Consider the following 27,469-nt stretch of genomic DNA (forward strand, 5'->3'; position numbering starts at 1 on the left):
AATTATTTTGTGAAAGAGGATTTTTTTTCCACATCAGAGATACGTATTTCTAATGTGAGCTTTCGAGAGAGGCAGCTTATCTAATCTACTTTTGTCTCCTATCATGCGTTACTCATTATTTCAGAGTTTTTACAATTTGGTCCTTCACTGAATATAAGGGAGCTCTTTGAGTCATGAAAGAAATGACCACAACAATATCTTCTCACTTTGTGTGTTCCATTCCTCTTCCATACTGAGTGAGGCTGGAGGATTTCATGCCATACCGTTACTGTGTTCATATATTATTGCAATCACAGTAGACTTAATTAGCACAACTTATCTAACTCTTTATACTTGCAGTGACTCTGAAAGAGGACAATTAATAATTTGTTGGCACCCCCAAAATACAAAAATGAAGAGTTTTAAATCAGGTGAATTGGTCATAACTAACTTATTCATGTTAATGGAGGATGGGTGAATAATTAATTTGTGGCATGTCTGTTGTTCTCAGAGATTAATTTGATTTAGATAGCAGGATAATATTAGCATTCTTTAATAGATTTCAGATTCCCTAGGGTAACTTGCACTGTGCCACTCTATTGTGCACTCTGACTTATTGTGGCAGTGTTCCCCCCCGCCCCCACTGGGCTGTAGCATTTAAGAAACTGTAGAAGTTGGCATTTCATTTATTTTTAATTTTCCTAGAAATTTGAGCTAAAACTGCTGGTTTTAAAGCTCCAAAGATAAATTTATTTTCTGAAGAGACTGGCATCTTAGAAATTGAAGTATAAAATGCATAAAAATGTTATAAGTACTCTGGTATGCTTTGGATTAAAGAAAACACACTTGATATTCCTACTTCAGACATGATAAAGACTGTTTTCCTGTAGTTTGGGGCCCACATTGTTGGGTCTCATTAGGAATGGAGTGAGGGTTAGTTAGTTAGGGTGAAAGAGCTGGTTAGCTTTCAATGAGAGATGCTGTCCATTCCTTACAAACTACTGTTTTTTCATCCGGGTATGCTTTGAGAAGTGAGCATGCTGCTGTCACTCATACAAATAAGGATAAAAGTTCTGTGTCATTAGGGATTGTTATGGCTTAGTTGCAAAAGGAGATGGGCTGCTTTGGGGGAGGGGCACACTATATAGTATGGACCAACTGATACACTGGATTGGTATGCAGGAGGTCTATGAACAGTGCTCTGCTCAAGATTACAGAAGTACTGAAGTAGTGCTGACAGGTGAGCAGGACTCAGCTCTGGCAGGTGGGGGGTTGCTTGAAGGCACAAAAGCATTTGAGAGGTTTGAGAGTTCTGACATCATTAATTAATAACTGACTGTATGCTGATCAATACAATAGGTACACACTGTAATGGCATATAAGTATGACGAGTTTTTAATGGCTCATGTATAAATGTTAATTGATTTTAAAAAAAGGAAATTTCTTTCTATTGGGTCAATAATTTATGGATTATGTTAACCTTTTAGTTTGAGATTGCTAACGAATGCCTCCTTCTAGCCCCTCTTGTCTTCTGGCTTGTTTTTTTCTGAGTATTTTAATCAGAAATGCCTGGAAACAAGATACATTAGACCAGTTATTGGCACTGGAATCCAATAGCATTCATAAAGTCCCAAAGGCTTCCACAAGCTGCTACTGCAGGACTTCACAGTGTGTATTCTGCACTATGAAAAACACAGGAGGTTGAGGAAAGTTCTCTGTCTATGTCTTTCATAATATTGCATTTATACAAAAGATATGTTATGTAAATATGAAATTCTTGGTATATTTTGGAGGATTTCATTTAAAAATATAGATTTGTGTGCTATCTGCCAGAATAAATGACCTTACTGTTAAGGTTATGCTATTTATTCCAACATCTAACTTAAGACTCAAATGGATTTAGAACACATTTAGTATGAGAAGCTAGAGCTGGCAAACAGGATTTCACCTAAGAAACTCCCAATGGCAAGCATGGGGGTTGATGCAGAGATATTAGGAAAATGCTAGAGTTGGGTATTGTAGTACGGCTTTGTGCCTGATTTTAAAGAGGTGCTCAGTCAGTCTTCCACACGGCAGCTCCTGTTTCGGCTTCCCTTTCAATTGCTATGCCAGCATTTTTTTCCTCCTGTTTTATTGCTCCATTCTGGGAGGTCTGCTTTGGAATCACGCCAGTTATCTTTTTTCACTCAGGCAAATTCTACATCAAAATACTGATTTTATATTTGAGGAGACTGGTGGCTTTGGAATACTATCCTTGTCAGCTTATACATGAATGTTCATGAAGTTTAAAAAGCCAAATGGTAGACGGGGTCTTGTGACAAACAGTAGTGCTTTGCCCAACAGACCTCTGACTCTCCCTCGATACTTACTTTTTGGAGGAGCATTATGACTTCTTGCTGACTTTTTGTTTTGCTTGTGTTTACATACACATTGAAAATAACTTGTTTCTCCTACAGGCTCCATGTTTTTCAGTTGTAGACATTATCTGATGATTTCTTTGTGTGGAAGATAGGCGTTGGACAGCTTCATACCTTCTTGCACCCTACAACCTTAGAAAGTTTCTTTAATTGCAACATTTTCATATTATAGTATATTCTTTATTTTACATGATACAGTTCCATAGGCTCAGGGAATTCTCCTCCCACCCTCCCCAAGTACAATTCCCCTTTGTAAGACAAATTCTAAAAAAGCATTTCAGAAGCTTTTAGATTACATTTCTTTCCTTAGTATTAATTCCCATGCAGACTTTGCATAAAAAAGCCATAAGTCCTTGCTTGGTGTGTTCAAATACTTCTAATAATCTGCCCAAGACTATCAGAGAAACTGAGACAAGAAGAATGTTCTCTAGCGGTAGCATGAGCACGTGTGTGTGTGTGTGTGTGTGTGTGTGTGTGTGTGTCTGATGAGGGTAGAAGAGCTCATCTTAAGGAGTAAACAGAAGAAAACTGGTGAAGAAGTCTGAGAAGAAATGATCAAATGTGTGAGAGGAAAGGTAGGAGAAAATTTAAGCCCAATGGAATAGTCAAGAGAAAAGAGGGTAAATAAATGTTAACATTTATAGATAAAGCAACCACGAGGGCCTTACATGCGCTTTTGCCATGTCTGTGAAAGCAGTGAGGTCCCAAGCGTCAATGCCCTAAAAGCCAACAAAGTTTACATTATTCACATAAGGAACTGGAATACAAAGCAAATGAAATAGAAGACAATTCAAAGATATCTGGATGCTGGAGAGTCAGGTTTCAGTTCCCAGCTGTGGCTACCTACTTCAGCTTCTTGACCTTGCAGACCCTGTGGGCCAGCAGTGATGGCTCTAGTGTTTGGACTCCCACTCTCTTGGGAGACCTGGGCTGAGTTTCTGGCTGCCAGCTTTGCTTCCTGGGCAGCCCCAGCCATTGTGGGCCTTTTCGGAGTGAACCATGGATGGCAACGTTCTCTCTGTCTTCATCAGTCTCTTTTACTCTATCCATATCTCTTCTTCTCTCAAATAAATAAAGGAAATTTTCTTTAAAAAGATGAAGATAAACATTTTAAAATGAAGTAGACACAATGTATTTTTAGGTGATGATGTAAACTAAAAAGTGTGTAGGCAATCAGCAATCTTCTCCAAATGCCTCTTTTAGTTTTAAAACTTTCTTCCTTTCTCCCTCCCTCACTCCCTCTTCTTCTCTTTCTTCTTTATTTCTTTCTTTCTTTCTTTCTTTCTTTCTTTCTTTCTTTCTTTCTTTCTTTCTTTCTTTCTTTCTTTCTTTCTTTCTTTCTTCTTTTTTCTTTCTTCTTTCTTCTTTCTCTCTTTTTCTTTCTTGATTCTTTCATTCTCTCTCTCATTTATTCATTCATTATTTGAAAAGCAGCATGACACACAGAGGAAAATGTGATGAGTGACAGAGAGAGATCTTCCTTCCAAATGTTCACTCCCCAAATGTTCCCATCATCCAGGGCTGGGCCTGGCCCAAACCAGGAGGCAGGACTTCCATCTGAGTCTCTCCAGGGAGAATCAGGTACACAACTTCTCCAACCATCTACTGCTGCTTCCTGGGTACATTAGCCAGAAGTTACAATGGAATTGTGGAGAAACTGGGCACCCCAACATGAGCTGCCAGTTTCCCAGGGGTGGCTCAACTAGGTATGACACAAAGCTGACTTCCAGCCACACTTTTTTGGCAAGTTTGGTGGTACTAATTTCCTCTATCTATATTACAGCTTACTATGTTCAAGCGAATATAAAAGAGTTATCTTGTTTTGTCAACACATATACTGGATTTTGCCAGTTTACATGAGGGTATGCAGACTGTATAGATTGGCATTAGAATGAAAACATATCCTCCTTCATGGTGGCTGCTGTGGCATAGTAAGCTGGGCCTTCATGGGCAGCAGCTGGATTCCATGTTGGTTCATGTCTTGGCTGCTCTGCTTCAGATTCAACATCCTGATTATGTCCTGGAAAGCAGTGGAGGATGGTTCAAGTTCTTGAACCCTTGCATTCATGTGGGAGACCCAGCAAAAGCTCCTGGTTTCCAGACATGGTCAACTCTGCTATGCATTTCTGACTATTTGGAGAGTGAGCCATTGGATGGAAGAAAGAGTTCTGTCCTTGCCTTTGTAACTTTACCTTTCAAATGAGAATAAAATAAGCTTATAAAACAAAAATAAACAAAAAAGCATGTGCTCTACTTCTAGATCAGAACCCGTTGAAATACAGCTGCTTTTTGAACCACCTTGTATCTTCCTCTGCCTCTTGGTTGATCCTTGCCATTAGGAATTTCCTTTACTTATTCTTTTTCTCCCAGTTTATCTGTCTGTTTGCATGCTGCTTTTATTTTATTCAAATCATGTGTTGACAAACTGTATTGCACCACAAAGCTGCTATTCCTATCAAATCATACACAGGTCCAGAATTTTACATCAGAAGAGATTCCCTCCAGTTTAGTAACCTATTTTTGAGATATATTTTTGTATAACTATCACTAGAAACATCATTATCTTACGCAATGTGTGGACTTAGAGCCATACATCAGGAGAGATAGTAAAACGATTTTAGGTAGTTGAAGTTTAACCTGGGAAACTGATGATATTTTGGTACAAATCTGCACTTGAAAATCTTACTAGGAATATATCTACTTCTTATTTCACTTTAAAAAATAACCTTTTTTTTTCAGCCAGAGCACAAAAGATTAGGTTGGGGGCCCAAGTATTTGGTCCATTCTTTGCTGTTTTCCCAGGTGCATTAACAGGGAGCTGGAACGGGGGTAGAACAGCAAGGGCATAAACCGGTTCTGATGGCTTAACTGGCTGCACCATAATGATGGCCTTGAATCTCAGCCTTGTAAAAGAAACCCAAGTTGTCATAATATGGGAGAGTCATGTGAAATTGGCAAGATAGTATAGTCATGGATAATAGGCTGGAGAGCGGGCATTTATCTCCTAACATGGTGAAGAGGTTGTTAGAAAATATGTTTTTGGGGAAATGACACTTGAACTCGGAGGGTGAGTAAGATGACTGAGACACATAGAAGGAAAAATCAACATTGCCAAAGAGAAGGAACAGTTGTGCATGTGCCTAGGCTACATGTTAATAAGAAGAGTAAAGATGTAGTATGTCTGAGATTAGGGGAGGGTACATAAAGACAGGGTAGCCAGTGGCCATGAGGTAGGGCCTTATTCAAAGGCCTTATTTTAAGGAAGTTGGATTGTAGAGAACATTAGGAATCCACAGCAAGATTTTGAGCAAGAAAGTTCCATAATACATCAGTCTTTCAGCAATACCAACCAGGAGAATGCCAGGAATTTTGGCAGCTGGAAAAAAGTCAGCTGAGAAATTGACGTATGGGCAAAGATGAATGAGAAAAAATAAATAAAAAAGCAAACATTAAGACAGAACTGCCTGAGCTGGAAGAAAAGTTTTATGTAAAACAAAAGAGATGGGGCCTTGTGAATAGACATGCTGATTTCTTGGTAATTCCGACAGTGGATTTCTGCATGCTGTTGTGCTGGGCTGTGATCTATGGTCTTTGGGACAGCTGGATTACAGACATGGAAGGGCTATGTCTATGATTATCTCAATGTTTTAAGAATTTCTGAATGGATTTGACAAGTTTCTTAATTCTAGCATAGAATTCTCAAATTGATGTTGAGTGTTAATAGTTTAACATTGCTGTCTACCTAGGTTTAAAAAAAAAATCTGAATCCCCATCTACACTCTGTGGCTGATAATGAGCCAAATGCAAATACTTATGTAATTTTGAAATGGATCTTATTGATGTTACACCTGGAGAAACAATGACTGAGTGCTGAAGAATGTGTTGCCCCACTTTTTAGAAGAGTGTGTTAACATACATTAAATATGTTGAATATGTCCTTTGCTTTTCCTAGCATATTTGATTCTATAAATTTAAGACTTGTATTATGAATTATAACAATCTGATCACTTGAAATCCCCCAAAAGGCAGACAATCTAATTTTTACAAACTCAACACAACTGAAATGGGCATTCTGAGGATTGAACTAGACAATAATGTTTAATTTATTCATCTTGGGACTCTAAAGACTTAATTTTATAAAAGGTAAAAAGTTTTTTTTTTCATTTTGCAAATTACATGCTCATAGTAGAGTAAAAATGAGATATATAAAATGAAAAATCAAGTGTCTCACAACCTAAATTTTGATAAATATTTTCAGTTAGCATCTGTGTTATTCTAGGTACTGAGATACTATTTTTTACAGATAATGTTATTGACACCAGAATAATCAACTGCTTATTTTTTCTCTATGATATTTTTGCTTGTTTTACTCTTAGTGATGTGTTGTATGCATGTATCATCACTTATATTTTCATAACCTGTTAATATACTTTCTAATAATTCTGTTGTTATTTATAATTTTCATATTGATTGTGAAAACCTTGCTTAGTTTTTATGATGTGGATATTCGATAAGAGTTTCCCTCCTCAAGATTATAATGAGATTAATTTTTAATTAAGACAAATTAATGATAAAATGATGTGAGAAAAATTAAGAAATTATTAAAAAGACAGGAATTTTGTTGACAAGAAATGTGAGATAGGCAATTGGAACAAATTGGAGGTTATCTCTGAAAAGAGAAAAACTTGTTTAGTTTCAGCAAAAGACAGAAATGAAGACTGGAGAGGTTGGGTTTGTAGTACAGCTGCTTAAGGCACTGTCCGTGGTTCTGCATTTGAAATGAGAGTCTTGCTTTTTCCACTTCCAAGTCAGCTGCCTGGTAATGTGCCTGGAAAAGCAGCAGACGCTGAGCCAGGAGCTTGGATCCCCGCCACTCACATGAAAGACCCAAAGATGAGGTTTCAGGCTCCTGACTTCAACCTGACCCAGCTCTGGCCCTTGCAGCCATTTTGGAAATGAATTGGCTGGTGGAAGATCTCTGCCTCCCTCTCTCTCTCTGTCTCTCTCTTTCTCTATAACTTTGCCTTTCAAATAAACACATAAATTCCAAAGATAAAATAAAATAAAATAAAGTAAAATAAAAAAGACAGGACTCTTGGGTTTCTTGCTCTACCCTCCAGTAGCTGAGTTTGAAATATTGTTGGGATTGATGAGGGAACACCTGCACTCAACCTTACATGAATGAACACATGCATACTTCAATTTTAAAAGATTTAAAAATAAGCATAAATTTTATAAGAACTGAGAGGAGAAAGAGCGCTGCTATTACAATGACAACTTCTGTTGTCACCGTGAAACTTGCATTTTAAGCTTTAAAATCTGTTTACTGAAACTTTTCCTGACTGAAAAGCCCACATTTTCCTGTTTGTGAGCACTTTAAGTTTGTGCATTTTATAAACTACAGTGTTAATCTTAGAGTTATATATATATATATATATATATATATATATATATATAAATATATATATATATATATATATATATATCCTGAGGAGGATTAGAGAACTAAAAATATAGTCAGTACTTTTCTGTGGAGGAAAAGAAAAACTGGGTTGATCATTAGAATATTCATTACTTAAGGATTTGTTCTCAAGTGAATGACAAAAGTCACTTTGGAGGTGTTCTTCTCTGGGATCATTGGGCAGCCTTCCACATCTGACAAAAAGCATAGAGTATTCTACGAAAGGCATAGAAGATAATCTAGAGGTAATTTACTGCTTTTGCTTTAATCAACTGTTTGGTCATTTAAAGATTACTATGCATACATTTATGCTTAAATTCTGATTCTAACTTATGAAAAATTCAATAATTTTGCATTTTTTCTAATTTAGATGCTTTCTGGATGATTGAAATCAGTCTTTTATAAGCCATATACTCTAACATTTTCCCCAAAAGAATAATCTGTTTTTTTATTAGTTAATAGCTAATTTTAATTCTGTGTAACACAGATCCCCTTAAGTTTATATGGTATCTTATATAGCAATGTTTATTTCTTATACAAACTCTCTAGGATGTTTTATCTGTTTTATATCTCATTGAATTCTCCCTGAAACTGCACTAGTTTACAATAATTTTATTACTTTATTAATTAAACGTTTTCCAACAAGCTAGCTATGGCATTTCCTATCATCAAGGGTTCCATTAGTTTTTAATGGTGTGAGACAAAATTACCATTTACCCACATGCAATTTAAGAAGCATCATTAACACAGGAAAAGCACCAGGTGGGATTTCTAATAGTTACTGTTTCTCATTTTTGTTTTTATTTAAAAGGAATAACTGGTTTTGAGATTTTTGCTGCTATATTGCCAAATCTCCACTTGGATTTTATGATCGAGATAATTTAAAATAATGTTCTTCCATTTCCTTAGGCACTATTGAACAATATTGCACTATGTGCACAGCTCCAGTCTAGCACTTTCTCCATAGTCGGGTGAGTGTTGTCTGTGTAGACAACAGAACAAAGAGGGATCTGCAGGGCCTTGGCCGGGCTTGAAGCATGCCAGCGGTTTGGCCACAGAACTGCTCCTGCCTTCAGAGAAGCAGGGACATTGGGTCTGGAAAAATTTGGAAAAGCCAGAAAATATTCTAAGAGTCTTATAAGGTGGCCTTTTGTTTTTGTTTTTGTTTTTCGCAGATCATTTGAATTCTTGCAAAGAGGTCGTATGTCAAGGTTAGATAATGTTTGTCTTCTTGCAGAAGGGAAAATGCCCGTTCTCATAAAGTGGATATGAGAGAATCAACGGGGAGTCTTCAGGCAGTGAAATCTGTGGCAACACAGCTACACTGAGAAGATTGGGAAAGTGTGGGCGTCTTGACTTCAGAGATTGTGCTGCATTTGCTCTGCGGAATTCCTGCTTTTGAATTTGACCTGTATCAATTATTAAAGTTTTATCAAGTCAGTTTCTCCATCCTTTTGAATGGGAAATGTTTGGATAAATTTCTTATTGCATTCATGTATAGAAAGAGTCCCTCTACACATTCTTCTCAGGAACAATTAATTTTTGCTTAGTTTATTGGGTGAGTTGTGTTTTATTTGAGCTGATACTTATTAACACTAGATTTCATGGGATTCTATAAAATATTTTTGGTGCGTTTCTATTCCTAGTGTTTTTCTCTATCTCCAGTCAATGTGCTTTTATTGTGCTTGAAGCTGCCAGAAAATTGCTATAGCCAATCACCAAAAAAGTGCTTATTTTTTTATGATGTTTTATTTTCATTGCTCAACATTAACATAATGAAACTTTAGATTTTTCTATTAAAACAATGCCATACATGTGAAGTGTCATGATGAATGACAATTTCTCGTGATATACATTTTGGTGCTTGTAAAATAAAGATTGACATTAGAGCTTCCTGGATTAGATGCTTTCAATTTTATTTAGAGACTTTATAAAAAGGAAACACACACCAGATTAGGTAAATTTGTCACCAAAAGATAAATAATAAAATTGTTTATTATGCCATTATTATGTCTATCAATATTATCAGTCAATGTCTTCTAAGTTTCCAATGTTATGAAAAAGACCCAAGATTTGTTACTTTGAAATGACATTTTCCATAGAACGAAATGCCTGCAGTAGATGTTTGTACATTGTAGATTCTCAAAGGCAGTACAAAAGGCATAAAAAGAAATTTTTTTGGAAGCAGTGAACCATTAAGAAGAGATCTTAATTTTCTTTTGTTTGGATAGCATAAGGCTGACAAACTGAAAACAATTTAGTTTATTGTAATGAGCCCCTACTATTTCTGTTTTCAATCATTTTTTAATAAAGTGACACATAAATTAAGATATAATGATTAGGTTATTGGGCAGGAAAAGGTATGTCATAAAATTCTGAATTTAGAATTAAGTTGTTATAGATTGCGTATGTTATGTTGAACAACTGGCTGATGTCAGTGGTCCAATTATGTTGCAACCCAGTGAGGAAAAGAATCAGAGAAGTTAGAGAAATGAGAATATCAACTTTTGTTACCATGTGTCACTTCCTTGCTCTCTGTGCGTAGGTCGGAAACTTGCACACTCACCATGGCAAGGTACACTTGGACGGAAAACACAATGTGGTTTAGATAGGAAGGGAATCCTGTCTGAAGTGAATGGGTACAACTCCTTTAACCTTTCAGTTGATTAGGGTATCTCATCTGCAAACAGGAAAACGAGTTGAGTGCTGTGAGGTGACAATGACATTGGCACACAGTGTCAGCCAGAGAACTGTTGCTGTTGTGCAGTGTGTGTGCTGTTTCCACTCCAAGGAAAGACAGAGTGAGTGACCCTTTAGGTGGTTTGGTTTGTGACATATATTTCATTAAGTAACCAGGATTCTATAATAACTATATTTTTCTTTGATAAATTGACACTTATTGTGCCTTAATGTACACTGTGCAGCACATGTTGAATCATTCCATTCTCTCCAAATGTCTTTTAGGTAGCTACAACTATTTTTGTCATGTCTAAGGTAAGGAAGTCTCTTGTCCAACTTCTCTCTGTTATTTAGTGATGAAAATTGGATTCAAATACAAGAGATCCTGGAGTGCACATGTTTGTACGCTGAAGAAATCTTCATACAGAATGTCAAGGATCACAAAGACTTCATTTCTACTCTGAGTCTTGTCTTGCGACCTGGTGCACTAGAGAGAAGTCAATAACAGATGTGGGGGTGGGGTAGAGAGCGTGAGGCTTGGGGCATTAGAATGAAAGATCAGCTGCAGAAGATGAAGTGATGATATTTTCATCAATACAAATCTATTAATATATTTGAAAGAAAGAGAAAAACATAAAAAGAGATCAACATAGAGGAAAAAATATGCGCATGCACAGAGAAATGCAGAGAGAGAGAGGGAGAAAGAGAGAGGGAGAGGTGGAGATAGAGAAAATCAGCAGATAGGCTGACTCCTATCTGCTTTGTCGCTTCCAAAGCCTCTGTAGCACTCAGGGTTGAGCAAGGCAAAATCGCGAGCCTGAAACTCAGTCCAGCTCTCTCCTGTGGATTGCAGTAAGCCAAGTGCTTGAGTCACCACCTGCTGCCTTCTAGAGAATGCATTACCAGGAAGCTGGAATAGAGAGATGAGACCGGACATCCCGGTGGTCTGCCAAATACCAGCTCCATCATCTTGCTATATTTTTAATGGAAACGTTGTATGTTAAATTTTTTCTAGGAGGCCCAGTTTGCTGAACTGACAAATGAACACATTAGACAATACTCTTGGGTATTTCTTCTGGTTCTAGCCATCATTTTCTTCCCAGCTACAAATGGCTCTTTTCATACCTTTAATGCATGTCTCATGGGGATCCCGACTTGTGTTTAGTCATCTCTAGTTATAGCTTAGAGCTCTAGGTTGGTAACTGACTCTTTTGTCAATACATTAAGAGGAGTTTCGCAGCGGTAAAGTGGGAGACTAGGATATGCAGAGACACAGGGGTTTCCCTCAGCAGTGCGAGCAAACAATAGCATGGGTTGAAAGAATTCTCTTCTTCAAATTGCTTCAAGATCCTCTAACTCTGCTTTGAATATGCAACAAAGAAATCCGTACAGCGGAATCTTGGCAGATTTAATGTTTTAAGTCAACAACCTGATATGAATGCTTAAGATCTTGGGGTTAGTACTTCAGAGAAATGAACTTTTTTTTTTTTCAGTTCTACCTGAATAGACACACAGGTAACAGATACGCAGGTTAAGCCTTGTCTAGAAAAAGTGTGGAAATCAAAACCTTGTCCACTGGAACAGTGTTTTTTTCAGCCTTATCAGCAGCCTTCACAGGAGGTGTTTTATTTACTTGCGTGAGTGTTGCACAAGAGGGACCATCTCACTGAAGAGTTAGGAGCAAAAGGCTCCAGTAGATGATGCGGGTTCAAGGTGTGTTGCAGCTCTCTGTTGTATCTCTGAGCTTCGTTTGCTCACCATGGTGATAATTCTTGACATTTGCTGCAATGTGCCACATAGCATTAGGAAAGTCCTGCAAAATGAGAAGATGTCAGGAAAGCACTTTGTAAGCTGTAAACCGCATATTTGTAGTTCTGTGCCTGATTCCGTTATGAAAGGACTTAGTTGAAGGCACTCTTACACAATGATAGTGGCATTGCCAAATAAAATCTGCCTAAAAGCAGGATAAGTGTTCACAGAAGCTCATGAGCATAAGTAACAAAACAAGCAGAGTATACTGGAATTTAAGTGCTACAGAAGTTTCACAGTATTAAGGAGGAAAGTTACCAATGAAGTCAGCCAAAATAAATGCCTGTTTCCACTAAGTTGTTTTAACATTTTAATAGCTTGGAAGTGTGAAAAATGGAGTGATTAAAGGAATTTTGAAAAATAGAAACTTTGAAAGCCCAATTATTCCAGAAAATGTTGGCCTTTTAAAAAGTTTTAAATGCATGTTTAAAACTATGTGTATATTCAGTTGTCCCGAACATTGCTTTTTTATGGTAGACATTATGCCTAGAAAATTCTAACATCTTCCTTGTACATTGAATAACTTTTTATCAGTTACTGACATGAAAGTCAGCTTAATGTATCAGTTCATCTGCTTGGTGCACTTTCCTGGTTACTTTACATAACCTTAAGTACAAGACTCAGGTAACTATCCTGAGTTTCTCAACTTGGCACTGTTGACATTTTGGACCACATAGTTGTGGGGGAAGTCCTGTGAATAGTCGATTGTTTAGCAGTGTACTCAGCTTCTACTTTCTGGATGTTTCTTTGTTGTGGCAATCAGCAATGTCCTCAAATATTGATAAATGTCTAATGGGGCACAAAACCATTCCTGTTTGAAAACCACTGCTCTAACATGGTTATTTGGCAACTTTCAGCTTATGGCTTAAAACACACCAAGTTTGGGGAAAGTAATATTAAAGATATTACAGAGAATAAATGGGTATATATCAAAATGCTTTTGTGTTACTAATCGTTCACACCTACTCCTCCTGGTTTTGTTATCAAGGGGGGTGATTCTCCCCAGGATTAGATAGTGGGCCTCTGAGCAGGGTCAGGCGTTGGGGGTGACTGAGCTGTGTCTTTCTCAGGTAACTCTGCCATCTCTCACATTTTCTTTAACCTGTATTTCCTTTTTACAAACTCACATAAATGCAGTGAAGATTGGCTGCTTTTCTACTGCTCTGACTTGACAGTGTTTCTAAGGCGTTCATCATCTTGCATCAGCATCCCTCTATTGTGTTGTCATTGTCCCCAAGTCATCATCTTCCTGTGTCCAGGCACCTCTTACACCTCTTATGGTCCACTTTTTGCCTCTGTACAAATTAACTGCCATGTCTTTTTCTTATTATTAATATTTATTCTTACTGTACCATCTCTCTGCTAATTCTCCATTTCAGCAGTTTCTAAGACATCTCTCCACTCTTCTCGCTGATAGCTCTTACCTGGATGAATGCCTCTCAGCTTCAGTCTTTCTGTATAAAGAGTATTTTATCATGGTGAGTTAACATCCTGAAAGCACCTCCACTCCAGCAAATCCTTGAACAGAGTCATCCTCATGTACTTTTTCAACCCTGTTTCTCACTGTTGCAGCTAAGAGAGAAGTTACACTTCTGTAGGATTTCATATGTTAACTTTTTCAAATATTGTCATTTGCTCTCATTAGTATTTGATTTTGGTAATTTGGAAGAGACACAGATACCTTGTAAGGTTTGAAATATACAAGAATCTGAGAATCTACTTAAATTCTCTAAAATTACTTTCAAGATCATTGCAGAGAACTGCAATATGCAGATGGTTATAAAAACTTTACATATGGGGCTGGCGCGATAGCCTAGTGGGTAAAAGTTCTCACCTTGCACGCACTGGGTTCCTATATGGGCACTGGTTTGTGACCCAGTGGCCCCGCTTCCCATCCAGCTCCCTGCTTGTGGCCTGGGAAAGCAGTTGAGGACGGCCCAAAGCCTTGGACCCCTACACCCATGTGGGAGACCTGGAAGAACTCCTGGTTGCTGACTTCAGATTGGCTCAGCTCTGGCTGTTGTGGCCACTTAGGGAGTGAATTAGTGGACAGAAAATCTTCCTCTCTGTCTCTCCTTCTCTCTATATATCTGACTTTCCAATTAAAAGAAATAAATCTTAAAAAGAAAACTTTACATGGAATCCATGCATCATGAAATTGATACCATTTAGTTACTTCTTGGAATTTGGTATAGAGGAGGCCTCCATTACCTTCTCATCCTATGGCAGGACATGAATATGTAGATTTAGTTTCCACACTTGAAAGAAACATGCATCAATCTTAACTATGTATTCCATCTTAATTGATATTAAAATTAATTTTCAAGAGATTCCAGTTCTACCAACTTCAGCTGTGAAGGTGGTAGAGAATCTGAGGGAACCCTGATGGTTTACTGTCCCTTAGCGCTTCACTGCCACAGCCACGCATTCGTGTTTTGGACGGGAATGACTACACAGAGAGACTTGCAGTTTGTCATTGGAAATGCCTAAGCAGCTCCGTAGGAGAAGACCTTGGTTAGAACCCAGGTTAGGCGCAAATACAGGCCATTACCAGTTGATTTCTGTTGGATGATGTGTGTGAGACTATTTGATGGTTTCAGACCAATTATTAGAAGATAGGTGTCTACATCCTGAAACATCATGATGATTGGCACTAACTGGCATCTTTCTGGAGAGTCTTAGCAGAGAAACAGAGGAATTAATGAGAGTCGGGAGTAGTTATTGTTGCAAAGGATAAATAAGTATTTGGGGGATACAACAAAATTAATATCCACTATTAGAATAAAACTATTTTCTGAAGATTTTGATCTTTCCAACATTGAAAGGACAGTTATTTGTAAACAGTTATACTATACAGTTAGTTGTTCAATATGCCTGTTAGCTCCTTGTCTGCTGTTACATTCCCTGTGGTTCAAAACAGGGTATTTGGTTCCATTTTCATCCTTCGTTATTCTAAGAAACATGTTCTGAAATGAATGAATGAGCCACATTCTTTTATCAGTTCAAGCCCAGACTTCACTGAGTTCCTGATTTTCTCCATGGATTATGATATTTCTATTTTCATGTACATCAAAAAGTGGGACATGTTGACTTGGTTACTATCTGTTGATGGGTTTTCTTTCTGTGGCATATCTATCCTATTTGTAATGGGATACATGACTCATTTTTGCCCTCTTCCCTCTCTCGAGTTCCTTAAGAGTCCTTGCTTAATTATTTTTAGCATCTATACAACACATTAGATACTCAGTATATGGAGAAAATAAACAATGAATGAATGGATACATTCTTAAGCTACAGGAGACATACCAACATCCAGAAGTGAAGTGGGGAGTAAATATGAAAGCAACACACTCTGAGAGACAAAGTGGCAGGAGTTCATATTTCTGTTCTACTTGCCGCCTTTGAAATCCTCTCACTCTCATTGGAAATGGCTGCTTAGTGTTCCAATCCATGCAAGCTATCTTACACAATTGCTTTGTAATCGGCATGATTTAGCTTTCCGAGGAGATCGCATCAATGTATGCCTGTAAGGGAGAATTCTGTGTTCTCTGCAGCACTACTACAGCCGATTTTTTTCATTTCATATAAATTAATAATCCAATGAGTGTGATTTTTCATATATTAATTCAGTAAAATTACTAAAGGCAAAGGAGAGAATTTTATCACTATTAAATACTATGACCCTATTTGGGAACTGCTAATAAATGTATTAGAAATATTTTATTGGTATATATTAGATTTGGGGAACTGAATGTTTTGCTATTTTTTCAAAACATAGTTTATCATAAAAATTCAAAAGAGTGCTACTTGGTAAGCTAGACCTTTTTAAAATATCTGCCAAAACATATTTTAAAAGAGAGCTACATTTGATTCCTATTTTGCTTACATAATTGAATACATTACCGATATTTGAAATTGAACTATTAAGTGTAGAAAATGGTGAATACAAGCATGTGTTGACAAAAATGTGATATAATACATAGGCTGAGTAAAATTTTAAAATGCTGGAAGTATTTATTAATCTTTTGACTTGTGAAATGCTTTTTTCTTCCTTTATTTCAGTATAGGAATTTTGTCTAGGGTTGTTCCCCAGAGACATTTTTCTGAAGAGAGAATGAAAGTATCCACTGAGTGTTGGTCAGAAACAGCTCCGAAATATGACAATATTTTTGTTGTTCTGAATTGTTGAGAAATATTTGATCATTTCAACATTATGTATTTGTATTGAAGATTAGATCATCAAGTAATTAAAAAAACAAACATTTACAAACCCTTTCAGTGTTAGAACCAGGTAACTCTGTGTCACTTGTCAGGAGTTGCTGTATATTTTGGGGTGCTGAGAATCGGCACTACAAGGTAATTACCAAAGACAAAGCCGAATCCCCGTGCTGAGGTTTCTGATTTAAGACCACACTCATTCAAAACCAAGGTGAATTGATTCAGTCGTGAAGATCTTTAATAACAGAACAAGAAACACAGGTACAATGATATACTCAATCATTTTTTCCATAGGCCATAAAATATCCTGAATTTTTACAATGTGAGTTAAGTGGAACTTATTAGATAAGATTAGATAACCACCAAGGCAGTGGTTTAATGCAGAGTTCACATGCATGTTAGTGCTATTAGGTAGTTCAAATAAGTTTTAAGAAACCGGTTTCTGTGAAGCACTTACTGAAAATTATTTTCAGTAAAGCACATGATACTGCAGGCCCACCATAGAGTTTCTGCAACAATAACCAATTTGCAAGCTGATCAATGTAAGATCCACTATCTAAGGCATCTCAATATGTTATGCCTTCAAGCTTTTGATATCATCACTGAAATCCTCCTGGATTTATTTCCTTGATGCTTACTGTAACCTTCTCTGGAAAGCAAAGCTTACAGAATGGTTTTGAATTTCACCCCTTAATTCAGTTTATGGGGCCTCACCTTCAAAGTTTTCACGTCCCCTTAAGACATATTTGTGCTCTTTGTTTTTGATGGAGTTGTAATTAGTCCTAGGGAGCAGTTGTTTCCAATTAACCAGGAGGAGAAAATCATGAATGAAGTTTTATAACAAATCATTAGGTATTCTAATATCAGTCCAGTAGATTATGAATTTCTGTGATGAAGATTTGCCATGCTTTTAAAAAATAATCTTGCCCATTCTTATTTGTGATGGTTTTTGCAGTTACTGATGTTTTCTGAGACAATGTTTCTCTCCTTTTTTTAGCTGCCCAGAGGGACAGAATTACTACCATACACATACACAAATACATTTTGCTGTAACTCCTTTTATATCACACAAACAATAAAATGAAAGATCCCCATTCTAACACTAGGGCTTCCTCTGAACAGTCACAGCATTCATTTATTCTAAGCTAACCTGTTTCTGAATGAAGCAATGGAAGTCTTCTTGTAAAAAGACAAAGAAGGCGACTATGCTAATGAAACAAATGCCTCATTTCATGTCACAGTTAACGACTTCATATACTTTTGAATAGTGGTGATCTGGCTTCTCTTATTCAACTTTTCTTGAAGATATATAATAACCAAAAGTTTTGCTAAAAATATATGAAAATTTTTTCATAGGATTTTCTTTTGTATGAAAATAGTTCGTTTTGATAAAATACGTATGTCTAAGAGGTATATGTGATAAAATTTATCTTCGATAATCATAGATTTTTTAATGTTAAAAATGATAACTACCATGTAGTTTGAGTCAGCTATTGGCAAGATACTGTAGGATGTATAGCAATTGCCTGCAGGTTATTTTTATTTATCTATTTATTTATTTCATGTATGGTACACACACACATACATGCACAGATGCAGATGGCATATTTCATATGGAACACACCTTCATAATAATGAGACATATATGGGCATGCCCGGGTATGGGAAGTAGCTCTTTGGAGCTTTAAAAAAATTCTGGTAAAGCTGAGAAGGAAAGCTAATATCTAATTGACCTTGGAAGTCAGTTCTGACTTTTACAGTATAATCAGTATTAGTGATTTTTATCAATAGGTGTGTATTTGTCATGTTTGAATTGAAATATGAATTCTGTCCCTTTTATGGAACCTTCTAGGTTTGGGAACTGGATGAAGTTTTCTATAGAGCACCTTATGAAATGTGTGTTTCCGTGGCCTCCTTGGTCTACATGTTTGTGTGTCTCAGGGAGAGGTAGAGAACAGAATAGAAGGAATCATCAGTCAGCTGCGTCTGTAATGTGTCTATATGATGAAAAATGTGTGTAGACTGTTACACTATCGTTTTTCAGAAATATACTTCCCTCCAGATGCAGGGAAAAAGTTTGCTTGATGTCTAATCAAGCAGTTTTGCTTCTTCAGATCTGAAGAACTCAGAGAGTTAGTTTTTTATTCTTCTTCATTTAAGTATTATTTTTTAATTGCAGTGTATTAAACATAAAATCTGGTACAATCTTTAAAAATAAATAGGACCTAACTATAAATGGGCCCTGTTGTGTTTTTATCTTTGACAAGCAAGTAATTGCTTCTCAAATTTATCAGTTTGTTTATGCAAAAACCATTTACCAAGCCTAGCTCAAAAGCATCAATTTCATCATTATCATCTTATTAATTTAGCCAAGCTATAACACAGCTGATTATTCCTGAGTAATATCCTCTGCAGCACATCATGTGTGGCAAAACCATCTGTACAGTACCTATTTAATAAATAAACCCTCGGCTAAATGTCTCTGTTTATTGAGAACTAATGTTTATAGAAAATATAATGGAACTCAATAAATAACTCAGCTTCATCAACCTGCATATGAATCAGGGCGAAGAACGCTGACATCATCACCTTTCAAGTACCAGAGAAAGCAAAATTACCCAAAAGAGCTATAGAGTCAATATTAAGGCATTAAAACTGCAATGAAGGCATATTAATGCTTAAAACTTCATTGTTGGCAGTGGAATTGACACAATGGACATATTTTATAACTCTAGCAATACTTAGGTTTTATGGCTGCTGCTTTGTTGACTGCCTTGCACTTAATGTAGTTTTCCGCTTTAAATAAAAAAAAAAAACCCGCAAGATCTTAAAAAAAAAAAAAAAGAAAATTGCTGATTCTAAGCATTCATTTTTAAAATAATGCAAACTGCTGATTCCAATTGTTTAGATTTAAGAAAAAAGAAGACAACTTCTTTAACTCCATGCTTCCTGAATTTATATGAGTAGCAACTGGATATTTGGAGCAATTAGGTAATGTGTTTTCTTTTAAGTACAAGCTTTTTCCCTCTTTTATCAAGGACATTATTCCTAGTGACATCACTAGTCCTGAGGAGGGAAGAATCATTTAGCAATTTGGCAAAGAAAGCCAACATGCATGTTTGGCTCATTAGTGGTATGCATACCCAATAATTAAAGGTGCATGATTGCTTACCACTTTCCATGTTGATTATCAATGAGCTACTAAAAATTTTAGATTAAGAATTTGAATTTTGTTTTGTTCAAATGGTGCATTTCTTATAACCTTTTAAAAAATATATTTTATTTTGATAATCTTACATAGTTGATTAGGGTATAAATGGTCAAGTGTTAAAGGAAAGTGGATAAGACCATTATTTCCACACTAGTTTTATTTTTTTCTCTATCTGGGGTAAGGGCAGAAACAAAGAGAGAAGCCCCACCCAGCCTCCCACCTATCCCAAGTCCCCAATGTGGGGCATACTCTGAGGGTCCTGCTCAAGCAGGTTTGATAGTTCAACAGAATTGTTGCCAATCTCGCTGTTCCAAGCATGATGAAAGCTCTTCAGAATCCACTGGCTGACATAGTGTCTTCATGTTTGGGGTTCTGAGATCAGCAGTTCAGTTGGAGGAATCCCCAAAAAAACTTCGTCTGAGGTGATCCCAAACCTGATTCTTTGTGTGCTTGCCAGTACAGGGTCCAACACAGTCCGTCACCCAATCTGCTTATGCACATGCTGGTCGTTGGCAATTGCTGGGTCAGTTCTGTTTCCAGCCCTGTCTTACGCAAGAACCAATGGTTGTTGCAGTCCAGCCTGATCCTGCCAACTTCATAGTCGGCTCTCATGCAAACCAGTGGGAGCACCAGCCTAGTTGGGGCGATTCCCCATAATCCTCAGCAGGCCTGCCCCCTACCCTGGTTCCCATGCTTGCCAGTATGTACTGCAGACTTGTTCAGTCTGTCCCACATCCCATTTAGCTCTCATACATTTCAATGGGCATTGAAGCCTAGTTCAACCAAACCAGCCCTACTTTCCAGTCCACACACATACGGGCAGGTGCCTTTTTGTACAGCCAGGTCTGCCCCCGTCCCGGTTTTCATGCTCTCCAGTGTGAGTGGTAACCCAACAGGGAGGTGTCCACTAATTTCCCTCCTAGGCCACTCCCAGTCCTGAGTTATGTGGTTCTGCAGTTTAACTTGACAGATTTAGCCCTCAGGGCCAGCCTCTGCCAGCCAATAATGTGGCAAAGCCCAACCAACCCTTACCCACTCTAATTTATGCTTACACCGGTTGGCACAGTCAGCCCAGTCTGGCTTTTACCTGATCTAGCTCACATGAGGTCCACAGGTGCTGTAGCCCTGCCTGGTCTGGTCTGCCCCCATCCCAACTCACTCTCTCCAGTGGGAGTGGCTGTCCAGCAGGGAAGCCCACATTCCCCCTGCCCCTTCCTGGTTCTCACATGTGCTGTTTGGGCACTGTGGTCATATCTGGTAAGGCTCACCTCACCTTGGCTTTCCGTAATGTGCACTGGTATGTGTTGTGACCAAACCTGGCACAACCCACACTCTTTTCTGGTGCTCAGATTCGCCAGCAGGTGATGTGGACTGGTTCAGCCTGGTCTGCCCATGACCTAAGCCAAATGTATGCTGGTGGGTATCTTTCTCTTCCCTGGTCTATTATGTTACCTATTGTGGTTCTTGCACTCACCTGCAGGGACTGTGTCCCAACAGAGGAAGTTTCATAAGCTCCTCCATCAGCACCTCTTGCAATGCCAGGTCTTGTGCACACTGGTGAGTCCATGGACCAGCCCTACTTAGTCCACCTCCTGTCCTGGCAGGAACAGTGGCCTTTCCTGACGGGCCTTCAATCCATTCTGGTTCTTACTGTTCGATGTTTCAGCCCAGCAAAGGCTCGTCCATACCCAGACGATTCTCACACATGGCTCAGTAGGGGCACAGACGTAGCCTAGTCTGTTATACATCTACCCAGGTTCTGCAGAGCACCAGGTGGTGCTGGAGTCTAGCCCAGTTAGGTGTGCCAAGCCCCACTTCACACTTGTGCTAAGAGAGAGTGCAGCCATTTCCAGGCCAGAACGCAGACCCCACTCTGACCCCGGCACTCACCAGTGGGAACCCCAACCCAGCTAGGGTGTCCTTTTAGCTCCCCAACCGGGCCTGTTCCCAGCCCTAGATCTCGCACATGCCAGTGGTGGCTCTGACCCAGCTTGGCCCTGGTTCATACAGACCTATAAAGGTGTAAGAGTCTAGCTCGGCATGACCTGTGCTCCATCCTGATTTCTATTTTTGCTTGTGAGTTAAGGTTTGCTTGGCCCTACCCAGGCCGTCTCCTTCCAGTTGCTGGTTGGTACACCCCACATTCTCTTTTAGGATGTACACTCAGGTGCTGCTGCCTTGACCTGCCTAGACTGTTGTCGGTTCCTTTACCCATAAGTGATGGAAGGTTCCATGGTCACACCTAGCTCAGCCCATCGCCACCCCAACTCGTGAGCTAACCAGTGGGCCTTGTATTTCCATAGGGCTGGGCCCACACATCCCTCACAGCATCGACCCTTGGACTTGGTTCTCTCATATGCCAGTTAGTCTCTCGACCCTGCCAAGTGTGACCTGTTCCCCATTCCACCTCTCAGTCAGGTACTGGTACCTAGCCCTGCCAGATAGGCCCCAAGGCATAGCTTTCGTGTGGACTGGTGTGTGGCAGTCAGTGATGCTCTATGCTACTAGCCCATCTCAGGATTCCCATTTGGGCTGGTGAATCATTCTGGCCCAAATAGATATTATGGACTCTCCAATCTAAACTACCAGGTCTCAGACCCCATGCTTGCCAGAAAGTTCCATGACCCCATCACTGGGAATCACCCAGGATTCATTCCTTACCTACACTCACACTGGGGTTATCCATGGATGTCCCTAGGCAGCAATTACATACCCCAAAACCGCAGAGCTTGCCATTGGGCAGCCAGCAGGCAGAGCCTGGCGCCAAATAGGCGCAATGGCTGCCCAAAGACTAGGACTTGGTCACTACTTGGCAGCAGTGACCATGGCCTGAGTCCCAGCATTGGGTCTGGCCTGGCCAGCTGCAGGAGGCTCCTTTTGCCCAGCCCCATGGCCAAACACTTATAACCTGTTTTAAAAGGCTGCATGCCAGGCCAGTGCTATGGCATAGTGGGTAGTGTTATTGCCTACAACAGCAATATTCTACATTAGTGCCAGTTTGAGTCTCACCTACTCCACTTGTGATCCAGTACCCTGCTAATGCACTTGGGAAAACAACAGAAAGCTACCCATAAATCTACCTGCTTTATGACTTGAGAGAACAGCAGAAGCTGGCCTTGTGCTTGGATCCCTGCACACTTGTGGGAGACCTGGATGAAACTCCTGGCTTCAGCCTGATCTGGCCTTAGCTGTCATGGTCATTTGGGGAGAGAACCAGAGGATGGAATATTTTTCTCTGTCTCTCTCTCTCTGTATTCCTACCTTCATTTTGCTCTCTAAATATGAAAGCCCATTTAAAAAAAAAAGATTTGTCTATTTTTATTTGATAGGCAGATTTATAGATAGAAGGAGAAACAGCAAGATCTGCTATTTCACTCCCCAAGTGGTCACAAGGGCAAGAGTTAAGCTGATTTGAAGCCAGGAGTTTCCTACAGGTCTTCCACGTGGGTGCAGGAGCCCAAGGACTTGAGCCATCCTCTGCTGTTCTCTCAGGTCATAAAGCAGGTAGCTGGATCAGAAATGAAGCAACTGGGACACAAAACAGTGCCCTAATGGGATGCTGGCACTATAGGTGAAGGATTAGCCTGAGGTGCCACCCCACTGGCCCCAGAAAAATATCTCACATGATATCCAAGAAATGGCTGTCATTAATTTCTGGGTGCAAGTCTACCTTTGAATAGAAACGTGCTTCACTTCCCCTTAGAAACCTCCTCATCCTGTAGCTTAAGGTCTTGCCAACTCCTCAATGATCTTAGGACTTCAGATCCTTGCAAGTCCTTGCTGTGATGTAAAAATCGAGGCATGTGGACTCCTTCTGCACACTTCACTTCTGTATCCCCCCTCTACAGCCAGAGAACCATCATATTCTAGGGAAAGACATGCCTGCTCACATTTCAACTTTTTCCCAGGGCCATGAGATCTTTGGGAAATTCGAACAGGGGCAGAGAACTGCTGAAATACCTATAAATGTAGGGTGGTAGAGTGTTTTTTATTTTGTTTTTTGTAATTCAAAACATTTATTTCAAAGTCTCACCAGAGAAGGGGACAGAGTGTGATAACCCTGGAAGGGTGAAGTCCTGTAATCTGTACACATCAGCTTTCTTTCCTAGATGCTGGGTCTATTATGCTAGATGTACATTTTTTTCCAGGTTTTAATTTATGCAGTGGGCTCTGTGGTTTGCACAGAGACTACCCATTCCCCAAACCTAGGAGGGCTTGAGGGTAATTCTAACAGAATTCGTATACCTCCTAAATTAGGCAAATGCCTCAAACAAAACGAATACCACATGAAAGACCAGAAAGATAGTGAAATAGTGCCAGTAATTGCCTTGTGGGGCAACTCAGCTTAAACAACTTAAAGCTTGCAAACACTGCACCCACACTGCCCAGAAGAATACTTTGTTCGAGGGTTTAAATTGCAAGCTAGGGAGCCAATAACTCTAAAACCCCTGTTTGGGAGCCAGAGCACGCATTGTGCTTCTGACATATGTCTATAAGTAAACCTGTGTCAGCAGTTTTCAATAGCTTGGGTTTGGTGACCAAAGTCAGCTTCCCACGTATTCTGTCACAATCAGGCCCAGATCAGCAAAAAGGCTGTTGAACTGACTGGCTGGTACATCTAATTTGAGATGACCTGTGGTTTAAAAGAGCAAAAAGTGGAAGCATGTTAGCCAATAAGTTATATACTGTCCAGGGGCTCACACCCAACTCCAGAGATTAAGTCAACTTTTTCTGGTTATTTTACTTCAGTGTCTAACTTCCTGTTGCATAATCCACACTGTCACTTCCATCTCATTTTAAGAAATCAATTTTGGATGTTTCTAATGAGTGGTGATGTCAAGCCATACCATTTTCAGGCAAGAAAGCAAAATATCAATTCCAGTCATCCATCCCAAGATGGGCAATAGCAAAGCTGAGGTCTTCTATCCAAGAATGGGCGAGTAGGCTTCCCATACAACATGAATAATCTGAACATAGTTCTTAAGTGAATCTACCTACTCTGGTTCCTCAGGATCTATTTCTAAAGTCGTAATTTTCCTGGTATCCTGTAAGAAGCAATACTAGGCACCTCTGAATGGGAAAGATCATAGTTCAAAGTTTCAATGTGGTGGTCCAAGATGCAATCAGGCCTTTCTCACGGGCTATGCATTCTTGGAAAAATCTAATAATTGGTATATTCTTATGGATATGTTTTTGAAAGAAATCCTTCACTTATTAAAGGGAAATTTATAAAGTAGGTGAGACAATATGACTTTCTTTCATGGTGGTAGCAGTATCATACTGACTTGGAAAAAGTATTATTTCAAAGATAACAATGCAATAAATACCAATATGATGATAGCTTTAGCTGAGTGATCTGCAGCATTATGAAATATGCATATTCATTTATTCATTTATCTAATCATGGAGCAGTGTTTTCAGGCACCTACATTGTGCTGGTATCAGGGTACTATTGTGGGTATAAGGAGATATTGTCCCCAGTTCACGAATTGAATAATCTGTTGAGGGAATGAATAGGTTTTAGAAATAAATGTAAAATTCAACTATGAAAAGAACTATGAAGTATAGACACAAGATGGAGATACTGAGAATATGTTGAGCAAAAGATCTTAAAACATTCAGAGTGATGAAGGGGTCCATTGCTATATGTAAAGATCTGGAAAAATAGTGTGATTAGAGAGTAGAAAACAAGAGAAACCTGGTGTGAGATGGATCTAAAAAAGTAGGTAGAATTGAGGTCCCCTTAGTGGCTACAGTCCTCGCCTTAAACGTGCCGGGATCCCATGTAGATGCTGGTTCTAATCCCGGCAGCTCCACTTCCCAGCAAGCTCTTTCCTTGTGGCCTGGGAAAGCAGATCAGGACAGCCTGAAGCTTTAGGCCCCTGCACTTCTGTGGGAGACCTGGAAGAGGCTCCTGGCTTCAGATTGGCACAGCTCCGGCCATTGCAGTCACTTGGGGAGTGATAATGGACAGAAGATCTTCCTCTCTGTCTCTCCTCCTCTCTGTATATCTGACTTTGCAATAAAAATAAATAAATCTTTTTTAAAAAGCAGGTAGGTTTTAAAGTTGTGAATTTTGGTCTTTAGAGCAAGACTGTGGTTGAACCACATGATCTATTGCCCTATTTTTTATTATTGTTTGTAAAACTTACTACTGAGTCCCCTGACAGAAAAAAAAGACCTTGGCAACATTTGGTTTTAAAACATCATTTAGTCTTTTCACCTGACATTTTATAAAAAGAGTAAAAAAATTTATTAAAGAGTAGGCATGGAAAAGTTAGTAATGCTTGATACAGATGTATTCCTTGATTTCATAAGACTTTAGGTGTGTTAAATAAGATAAACATTGAATAAACACGGATATAGCAAGTGCTATGAAAGAAGTAGTATAAGATTTATGATGGGGTAATAATTTGATAATGTGAGTTGTGCATCCCCAAATAAAAAAGTGATTTAAGTTGGTGTTTGAAGGTTGTAAGATGTCCACTGGAGACAGAGATGAAGAATGTGTGTAAGATGAAGTCAATAAGAATTTAGGACTTAACGCCATGGTGACTATTGTATTTATAGCAGAGAATCTAAACTAGTATGATATTTGCTCAGCTGTTGACATGCCAGTTTTGCTTGTTTTGTTCTTCTCAACCTGCAGGGCTGTAAGAAATGGGGATATCTTTGTGAAATAGCTTATCATAACACACACACAGTGTAATTTGGATCTGCTCCTGAGCACACTGCTGTGCAAGGACCGATCCTACACGTCACCAGGATTCTGTGGTAGTTATCAATAATAAGAGTCAAGACCATCTTTCTTTTTTGATGAGCCACTTCTGTCCTAGGATGTCAACTAAAGCAGGATGCATTCTGCCTCTGGGGTCAGAATGATCTAAATTGAAGTTGAGACAGGGAAATTATTATTACCTGTCATTTTACCTTTTCATTGTTTCTTTTTTGTAAAAACACATGGAAATACATTAGCCCTTCTTTGCTCTTTGTTCTTACACGAAGGGAAAGAAAAGTGCAGGATTAGAACTTCTGAAGCAGGTGCCAGTGTTGTGGTCTGAAGGGTAACGCCATTGCCTGGGACATAGGTATCCCAGATGGATACTGGATCATGTCCTTCCTGTTCCAGTTCTGATCCAGGTCCCTCCTCATCACCTGGGAAAAGCAGTGAGGATGGCCCAAGCACTCCTGCCATCCACATAGGAGACCTGGATGAAGCTTTTGGCTCCTGGCTTTGGCCTATCCCAGTGCTGACTATTTTGGCCATTTTGGCAGTGAGTCGATGGAGGAAAAATCTATGTCTGTCTGTCTCTGTAACTATGACTTTCAAATCTGTGAAATAAATGAATAATCTTAAAAAGAAATTTTGAAGTAGTCAAGGGTAGTTAGAATTAAAATGGAATTCACTGTGGTTTATAGACTTCTAAGATTTTCCAATTCTCTTAACATTTTTTTGGACAATGAGAAAATTGCTGAGAAGTGTTTCACAATCTGCACTTTTGGGTTTTGGCTCTTTTATACCAGAATTCAGACCAAAACCATAGCCATAGAAGGATGTATTGGTATAATTAAAAGTCTATTCAATACTCTAGAATTCTGAACATTTTCTGGGTGATATGGTTCAGACACTATTATGCATAATGTAGCAATTCATCTGGTGCTTGCATTCAGTAACACTGTGATTCACACTTGGAC

This window comes from Ochotona princeps, chromosome 5 (genome assembly GCF_030435755.1).
Source record: "Ochotona princeps isolate mOchPri1 chromosome 5, mOchPri1.hap1, whole genome shotgun sequence".
NCBI classification, from domain to species: Eukaryota; Metazoa; Chordata; class Mammalia; order Lagomorpha; family Ochotonidae; genus Ochotona; species Ochotona princeps.